The sequence below is a fragment of the Orycteropus afer genome, unplaced genomic scaffold, assembly GCF_000298275.1.
Source record: "Orycteropus afer afer isolate SDZICR_OR568_19922 unplaced genomic scaffold, OryAfe1.0 scaffold00330, whole genome shotgun sequence".
NCBI classification, from domain to species: domain Eukaryota; kingdom Metazoa; phylum Chordata; class Mammalia; order Tubulidentata; family Orycteropodidae; genus Orycteropus; species Orycteropus afer.
The window spans coordinates 2,720,183-2,729,875 of NW_006921917.1; the positions used below are offsets into that span (position 1 = coordinate 2,720,183).

At 42.4% G+C, this 9,693-nt stretch overlaps 1 protein-coding gene across 1 annotated transcript in view; it reads right to left on the minus strand.

Moving 5' to 3' along the window:
- WRAP53 (WD repeat containing antisense to TP53) overlaps positions 1–9,693 on the minus strand; it is a 22,907-nt gene that overhangs the window by 6,268 nt on the left and 6,946 nt on the right. The window lies entirely within an intron of this gene.

A 9,693-nucleotide genomic window follows, 5' to 3' on the forward strand; every position in this document is an offset into this window, starting at 1 on the left:
TTCTTCTCAATGTTATCCATAATTTGTTATGATCCACACAGTCAAATGCCTTTGCATAGTCAATAAAACACAAGTAAACATCTTTCTGGTATTCTCTGCTTTCAGCTAAGATCCATCTAACATAACAATGACGTCCCTCATTCCATATCGTCTTCTGAATCTGGCTTGAATTTCTGGAAGTTTCCTTGCAATGTACTGCTGTAACCATTTTTTAATTATCTTCAGCAAAATTTTACTTGCATGTGATATTAATGATAGTATTCTTCAGATACCTGTTTTGGACTTCTCTACCTTTCCTCTCTTTTTATGACTTTGTGCTTTCCTCATGTATGGTGTCCTTGATGTTCTCCGACAACTCATCTGGTCTTTAGTCACTGGTGTTCAATCCATCAAATACATTCTTCATATGGTCTCTAAACTCAGGTGGGATATACTCAAGGTCATATTTTGGCTCTCATGGACTTGTTTTAATTTTCTTCCGTTTCAACTTGAACTTGCATAGGAGCAATTAATGGTCATGCAAAATGTGGGGGTGGGACCAGGCAATAAGGAATATGGAACCTTAACGTGGAGATTGGTCAGTTTTTTCATCTCAGTAGGCTTAAAACAAACCATCCCAGATGCAGAAAGGGGGATCTCATTACTATCAAGAAAGAAGAGCAGGAATGGAGTGCATCCTTGGACCCAAGATCCCTGCACTGAGATGTTAGAAAGACATGAGAAAGATGGTGGCAGTAAGGGCAACAGAAACAATAGACCAGCATGAGACAAAGCAGCTAGCATCCTGGCCTACAGCACAAGAAAGTAGTATATCTTTGGGCAGGAGGCTTGCTGGTGGAGTGGAGTACCTCTTTTTGGCAGAGCTAAAAGAGCTTTTTAACACTTGCCCAAGCAGGACAGAGGTCAAGGCCAGAGAGAAGTGTATTTACAGCATGGCTGAGGAAAGGCTGTCTTGATTGAAAAACTGTGTCATGAGTCATATCTGATCCAGAATAATAACCTGTTACTTCCCTAATAAAAGCCACAGTCATTGAGTATTGTCTTTGAGTTCTATGTGGCCACGCAACAAATTATTGAACCCAGTGAAGGAGTAGAGAAAGCTGTGGGAGGGGCAGTTGGTGTCAGAATTGGCAAAGGGTTAGAGGGTGGTGGAATGTCTGACCTCTGCCTCATAGGCAACAGCCTTGGGCTGTTGATGTTCATCTTGATTCTCTCATCTTTGTGAAGCCAGGGGAAGTAAGATGATGCCTCCCCGACACCCTATTGGCAATTGGTGTCAGGAGTGGGATTAGCTGCAATGGCTCTGGCATGGAACCATAGGACTTTGTAAAAGAAAATAGGAAGGGCCATGGGAAGAGAAACTCTTCTTAGAATGTTACTTTGTTGTTACCTGTAATGACTGAAAGATGTTATGCTGCAGCTGAGGGTAGACAACCCTGAGGCAACAGGCATGCTTATTAAAGCAGATGCTTGATAGTGGGACAGGATCTACTGATTCCACCCAGTCAAAGATCCAAGGCCACATGCATATAAATGGAAAGATAATCAAGGTATGGAAAGAAAATTAAACTGAGTGTTTAAAAAAGGGTTATGTGCTTATCTAAATGTACTATGGGTATTGAATGTTTCTCCTACCTAAATGTATGATGGAAATGAATATTGGATATAGATTACAGAAAGCATTTAGTTCTGACTTCAGCTAATACTTGACTGGATATGCTACAAGGGGAACTAGAATTTCCTGGAAGCAGCACAGGCTTTTTGTTTCAAGCCACTGTTCCTGTTGTTGTTGTGGGGTGCTGTCAAGTAGTCTCTAACTCATAGCAACCTTATGTACAAAAGAAGGAAACATTGCCCGGTACTGTGCCACTAGCCCTGTATACAGACTATTGGAGTCTTAGATTAAAAACCTGAGCCTCACCCAGAACCTTTAGAGTCAGAAAATTTGCACTGGAAAAGACATGCAGACCCACCCAGAACTTCTGAGAGAGTGGAAGATTTGCATTTGGAGGAAGGATCTACAGAGAGGGGGGAAGGAAAAAAAAAGATTTTAGGTTTTTGAATTCTGAGCAAGCAGTTTGCCCTGGATGCATCGAGGCAGGAAAGAATCATGGCCTATCAGAAGAACCTCTTCCAGGACAAGAATTAAAAGAGACCTGGCGAGTAGAAGCCTGGTGTGCTCAACCACTGTGACCACTTCGGTGCACTTAATGAATTGAAAATGGTAAAGTGCAGCAATGAAGAAAAGGGCTTAGACTGGCACCCACTGACCTAGCCCATGGAGGCTAGGGATGAGAGGAAGGGCTTGTTGTTCTGAATCAATGCAGGGAGTTGTGTGAAATCCTGAGCCTTAGGAGGAGGGGAGTGCCTGCTGACGTAGCCCATGGAGGCTATGAATGAGAGAGAGAAAGGGCTAGCTGGTCTGAAGTGCAGGAAGGTGTGTGAACTCCCAAGCTTATGGCTGGTACCCATCGACCTAGACTGGATGGCTAGGGATGAGCTGACCAGAACCAGAGTGAATGAAGAGAAAGATGTTTGACACTGTGAGCTGGTGTAAATTGCTGCAATTTGTTGGCCTGCTCTGGATTGGACTTTACTTATGGATGCAGATGCTCCAAGTTCCAACTAGAACAGAAGACTCCTCAGAGAAAAGAATAGGCTTATCTTGGAGTGCTGGTTTGATTGTTGCTGTTGTTGTTGCTTTTAGGTATTGTCAAGTTGGCTCTGACTCATAACAATCCTATGTACAACAGAATGAAACACTGCCTGGTCCTGCGCTATCACAATCCTTGCTATACTTGAGCCCATCATTGCAGCCACTGTGTCAATCCATCTCACTGAGGGTCTTCCCTCTTCTCTTCGACCCTCTACTTTCCCAAGCACGATATCTTTCTCCAGGGAATGGTCCCTTCTAATATGGCCAAAGTAGGTGAGACAAAGTCTGGCCATTCTCACTTCCTAGAAGCATTCCAGCTGTACTTCAGAACAGATTTGTTTGTTCTTCTGGAAGTCCATGGTATTTTCAGTATTCTTCACCAACACCATAATTCAAAGGCATCAACTCTTCTTTTATCTTCCTTAATTCATTGTCCAGCTTCCACATGCATATGAAGTGACTGGCTTGGGTTAGGCGCACCTTAGTCTTCAAAGTTTGATACTGGTTTGATAGAGATGGGCAATTTAGAAATTGGCTATGGAAAATGGGCGGGAGGTAAAGGCATGAAGCGGCTGGCTTACGTACTTTCAAAAGTGTGCTTACACTTAAAATGATTGAGAGAGGGAAATGAACCTTTCAAGTATGAAAGGGCCAATGGTTAGAACAGCCAGGGGGTGGACTGTGGTACAGTGAATTACTTAATATGGATCTTCTAGCCATGATCTTTGTGACTCTCACCAGATGATTGGCTGGGACTATGCAAATGTGAGGTGCTTGTGGCCAACCAAGGGGATTAGATAGCTTGCTAATAATGTAAATAAGGTACATGGTACCTTTCTGGGGGTTGTTGTTGTTGTTGTTGTTATGTGCTGTCGAGTCGGACCCGACTCATAGCGACCCCTCCTTGGGTTTCCGAGGCAGTATCACTACAGAAGTAGATTGCCCCATCTTCCTTCCGAGGAGTGTGGCTGGTGGGTTTGAAACGCCAACCTTCTGGTTAGCAGTCAAGTGCCTTAGCCACTATGCTACCAGAGCTCCTTTTCTGGGGGTAGGACTGTGCAAATAAGGTGTATGAAACCCTAACGTGGGGACTGGTCCATTTTGCTATCTCACTAGGTTTAAATGAGCCATCCCAGAGATGGAAAGGGGGAGTTCACTACCAAGAAAGAAGAGCCAGGAACAGAGCTCACTCTTGGACCCAAGATCCCTGCACTGACACAGCAGAGAGACTGTGGCAGTAGAGGCAGCAGAAACAAGAGACCAGCATGAGACAGAGTGGCAGACTTTCCAGCCCAAGGAGTGAGAAACCTGAGTGCCTCTGGGCAGGAAGTTTGCTGGCAGAGTGGGGTGCCTCTAGGCACTTATCTGTGGAGCTAGGCTCACTGACCCACAGACTAAGAAAGCTGAACATCTTCAGGCCAAGGCTTACTGGCAGAGTGGGGAGCCTCTAAGCATTTATTGGCAGAGCTAAGAGCTTTATAATACTTGCCTCAGCAGGCTGAGGGGCTGAGGGCCAGAGAGAGACCTGCCTTCAGGCACAGCTGAGAGGTGGCTGTCCTTATCAAAGAACTGTATGCTAAGCACTCTAGATCTTGAATTGTAATCTGTTACTTCCCTAATGAACCCTACAATCATGAATATTGCTGTGAGTTCTGTATGCCCACTACAAGGGATTATCAAACCCAGCAGAGAAGTAGGGAGTGCTGCAGAGGGGATGGCTGGTGTCAGAATTGGTAAAAAGGTTGGAGGGTAGCGGCATGTCTGACCTTTACCTCACAGGAACCAGCCTTGGGCTCTCTTCCCATTGTAAAGTTAAAGGAGGTCAGATGATGCCCCCCCCATACCCTTTTGGCAGACTGTGATTCAGACTTTTAGCCCTGAGAACTGTGAGAATATAAATTTCCAGGCAAAAGGTTGGTGGCTGGAATCTACCCAGGGCCACCTTCAAAGACAGCGCTGGGGATCTGCTTCCAAAATGTCACAACCTTAAAACCCTGATGTGCAACCAATGAATGTCATTGCAGTCGATAAATTGTACACCTGTAAAAAGGTGAATTGGCAAAAGTTGTGACAGATCTATTCAGAGCAATAACAATAACAACAAAAAGAGAGTAGCTGCTGAGGCTTCTTAGGTACAGTGAAATATCTCATGGGATTAAATCCTTGGTTTGGAGGTTTAAGATCACAGTTTCACAGATCATCCCAGTTAATTGGCCTAATAATGTGTTTAGTGTTTCTACTCTATCTTTTAATTCATTGCCTACTGCCTGGGGTCTTAAAAGCTTACAAACAGCAACAACTGATGTCTTTTCACCTGAAGCAACAGAAGAAAGACAGTCAGGAGTAGTAGGAGGAAATGAAATGCATGGGTAACTGCTCCATGAACAATTGCCTCCTTTGCCGTGCGGTCAGAAGAAATACATGGTGCCTAGCTACCATCACTGAATATTTTGATCAAAGATTCTATAGAAGAATCCTGTTTAAAAGGGGGAAAATGAAAAAAAAAAAGGGGGGGGAGATGAGGTAGGGAAAGACTAGAGAACACAATTTCAAAATCTCATGAAATCCCTACTTTCTGGAGCCATGGAGACTAGCTGAACCCCTGAAACTATTGCCCTGAGATCATCTTTAAACCGTACACCAAAAATATCTCCTGAAGTCTTCTTAAAACCAAACAACAGGTTAGCTTAAGTAGTAAAGAATATCTGCCTTGAACTCCAGCGGCTTCCAGAAAAACAACAGACAGGCGTATGAAGTGAACATTTACACCAGGTAGGTATACTCCTTAGAACCATCAACCACAAGGGAACAAAAGGGCAGTCTTCTCACAGGTAGATAGCTCAAAGGGCAAGAATGCAAAGGAAAGAAGGACACAAGGAAAGGGTAACCAGAAGGAGGAAGTGTTATGTTATGTTACATTATGGGGATTGCAGTCAATGTCATGAAACAAAATGTATATCAAATGTTGTATAGAAAATGAATTAGCTCTGTAAACTTTCACCCAAATTACAATAAAAAAAGTTTTTTTTAAAGTAGGAAAAAGAATGTAAATGCATTGACCCATGTCACTTTAGTTTTGTATATTTCATTGTACATAAATTGTATTTCAATAAAATGCATTAAAAAAAAAAAAAGAAGAAGAAGAAAGAAAAGAAAGAATGTCTACCTTGAGCATTATGCTCTTTTAAGATCTATCTATGTGATTAATCCCAAGGGTTCTAATGGACCACATGACCCACAGCCTCCACTACCCTGAGACCAGAAGAACTAGATGGTGTTCAGCAACCACTACCAACTGCTCTGATCAGGATCACAGAAGGTTCTGGACAGAAATGGGAGAAAAATGTACAACAAAATTCAAAATCATAAAAAAGACCAAACTTATTGGTCTGGGAGAGAGTGGTGGAACTCCCAAGACTATGGCCATTAGACACCCTTCAAACCCAGAACTGAGGCCACCCCCCAGGATCATCTTTCAGCTAAAAACAGATAGGTCTTATAAAGTGAACAGTAACAGTCATAAGGAACATTGAACAGTAACAGTCATAAGGAACATAGTCCTCAGAATAATTAACCATATGAGACCAAAAGAGCAGGATTTGCCCCGAAACAAAGTTCAGAAGGCAGGAAAGAGCAAGAAAGAAGGATGAATGGGTAAGAGGAACTTAGGGAGTGCTGTTACATTGAGGAAACTACAACTAATGTTACAAAACAAAATTCGTGTAAGTTGTTGAATGGAAAACTAATTTGCTCTGTAAACTTTCACCCAAACCACAACGAAAAAAGAGAAAAAGATCTATGCATATGGGATCACAGTGACAAAAGAAACTTGAAAGATTAGATGAGAACCTTAGGGGGCAGTGAGTTTATTTGAATGAGTGAAGAACAACTCAAAAAAGGAGAATGAGAATCACTCACTGTACAACTTGAAGAATGTAATCAAAGGCACTGAATTGTACACGTAACTGTTGAATTGGTTTGTTTTGCTGTGTGTATTCTCAACAACAAACCATAAAATAAATTATTAAAACAAAAACTTAAGAGTAGTTCAACTCTGCACAAACATGGGGTCACCATGAATTGGAACTGACTCAACAGCAATTAACACCAACAATGAAGCCATTCACTTGTGGTATTTGTATTACAGCAGTACCAGGTAAGTAAGACATAATTGTTTATGCTTTTCCATTTAGGGGTTAGTGTGCTTTAACAGTTAACACCTGTAGGAGAGTTTCTCTACAGTTTCTACTAAAGAGGAAAATTACTGGGCTGCACTTTTGCCAACTTTACTAGATAAAGTCATATTTTCCTCTGAAGTTCTCATCTCAACTTACTCTCTCATCAGAGAGTGCAAGAGCGCCTCTTGTTCTGCATCCTCGTGGCATTGCCAGGCTTTGAAATTTTTCTCAATTTGAAGGATATGAAATGGTATTTCATTAGGGTGTAAATGTACAACTTCCTCATTACTCATGAGATTAATCATTTTTTGGTTTGTTCATTAGCCATTTATGTACATTTGAAAAGAATTTTTGCCCATTTATCTACTGGGTTATGTATCTTCTCCTTAATGATTTGCAAAAAATCTTTCAACAGTCTGGACACCGATCCTTTGTCAGTTATTTGTTACACCCTCATGGTGGCGCCAGCCACCCATGACTTCAGTTTCCACCTTGACACTCCAAACCCATATATCCCAGTGGCTAATGGACAGCTCTGCCTGGACAGCGCACAGGCATCTCTAACTCAACTTGCCCACAACAATTTAGCACCTTCGGCCCTCAAACCTGTAGTTTCTCCTGGACTCCATATCCAAATTTTCAAGCCTGAAATCTGAGCACCAGCTTTGACTAAAATTCTTCACTTCCCTACTCCTAGTCCAACCCACTACCAAGTCTTGCCAACTCTACCTTGTAGGTTTCTCTTGAATCTGCCCACTCCCTTTCTTTCCCATGCCTAAGATCCTGTTACAGGCCACTGCCTTCTTGTCAGGACTCTACAATACTCTACATGTTCTCCAGGCTTCCTTTCTCCCCAAGACTCCAACCTGCCCATTTATACTCTATGCTGAAGTCACTGAGGCCCTAGAAAGCTTGTTAAATTGAAAATCTGTACAATGTCACCACTCTCCTGCTTAAAACATTTCAGTAACTACACATAACCCTCAGTATGAAACCCAAACTCCTTACACAGCTTTCCATTACCAAGCTCCTACTCCCTATCAAGCTCTCAAGGATCACCTCCACTCACTTTCTGAAAACCTCTACACCACACCATTCTAACTCTCTGCTCCCAGAAGGTGCCAGCTCACCCTACTGTCAACCTACAGGTTTTCACATGTACTAGTCTCCAAGACCAGAATATTCTTCCTTTGCCTCCCCCAGTAACCCTTCCTGGTTAAATCCTAATCGTCCTACAGGTCTCTTTGATGCCTTTTCACCTGGGAAGCCTCCCCTAGCCCTCAAGCTGAGCAAAGTGCCCTTGCTTGATGTTCCTATAGCCTTCTGTGCTACTCACTGCATCATACCTATCTGAGAAGGCAGGAATCATGTCTGTCTTGCTCACCATTGTTTCTGTAACACCTAATGTATATTCAACAGTCAATAAATAATTTTTTAACAAAGACATGAGACTGTTTCAGTAATATAAGGTCCAAAATCATGTTGTTGTTGTTATGTGCTGTCAAATCAGACCTGAGTCATAGCAACTCCTCCTCGGGTTTCCGAGGCAGTATCACTACGGAAGTAGATTGCCCCATCTTCCTTCTGAGGAGTGGCTGGAGGGTTTGAACCGCCAGCCTTCTGGTTAGCAATCAAGTGCCTTAGGCAATATGCTACCAGAGCTCCCCAAAATCATAGTACCCTGAATTGAAATAGAGGCAGCAGAATGGAGAGAAGTGGAAGGATCAGAAAGATTAGGTGGACCAGCCAGGATCTGGCAATTAATTGGATGGGGGGCGGGGGCTAGAGAAAAGAATAAAGGATAAGACCCTGGCTTCTGGTTTGGATACTTGAAATCACCAAGATGGAAGGACTTGGGTCCACAGGAAGGCTACTATGAGGTGCCGAATCTTAGGTAAGTGAAAAGAGATCAGATGGCACAGGCGCAAAAGACAAGTTTTCACAAAGGTCAAAGGGTAATTATCTGGATATAGCATTTTCAGAATGAGGACAACCTGAGATAGGTAGGACAAAGAGGATGTAAAGTCTCCCCTGGATAGAGAGGGGCACAGGGAAGTGAAGGCCTCAGGCATGGGCCACATAGTAGAGGAAGCACTCAGAGAAAAGGCTAACTCAACAAACTACCGCAGAGTCAGATCCAACTCACAGCGACCCCTCCTTGGGTTTCCGAGGCAGTATCACTACAAAGTAGATTGCCCAACCTTCCTTTGAGGAATGGCTGGTGGGTTTGAACTGCCAGTCTTCTGGTTAGCAGTCAAGTGCCTTAGGCTTAGGCACTATGCCACCAGAGCTCCCAGAGAAAAGGCTGAAGAGTTAGAAATAGGAATTTGTATGTGTAAGACCAAAGTTTATTAGTGATTACCAGAGGTGGAAGGGAGAGAGAAAGGAAGAGCCTTAGCTTAGATGACACTAAGTTTCCATCAAACAGTGGTGATAGTTGTACAGCATAATGAACATAACCAATGTCTCTGAATCACACACATAAAAGATGTTGAATCAGTAAATGCTCTGTTATATATATATTTTTATCATAGTAAAACAATTTTTTAAAAAAAGAAAAGAAACAGGATTCCAGAAAGCTCTGTGAAAAAGGAGAGAAGGGAAAATAGGAATTGGGAAACTATGATGGGGAGAAGCACACAGGATATGGAAATATCTCCAGAACTGACTCCCCAATTTCTCCATTTATATAAATTTTATGTTTCCCAATATTAAACTTGTAGACATTAAAAATGAAAATGCCTAATGAGTGAGGTTGTAATAGAATCAGTGTACTCAATACACTGCTAAAAACAATTTTAAAAAAATTTTGAAAAGAAATTGATTAAGCGCAGGAGATCCTGGATAGAGTGGGAGAAC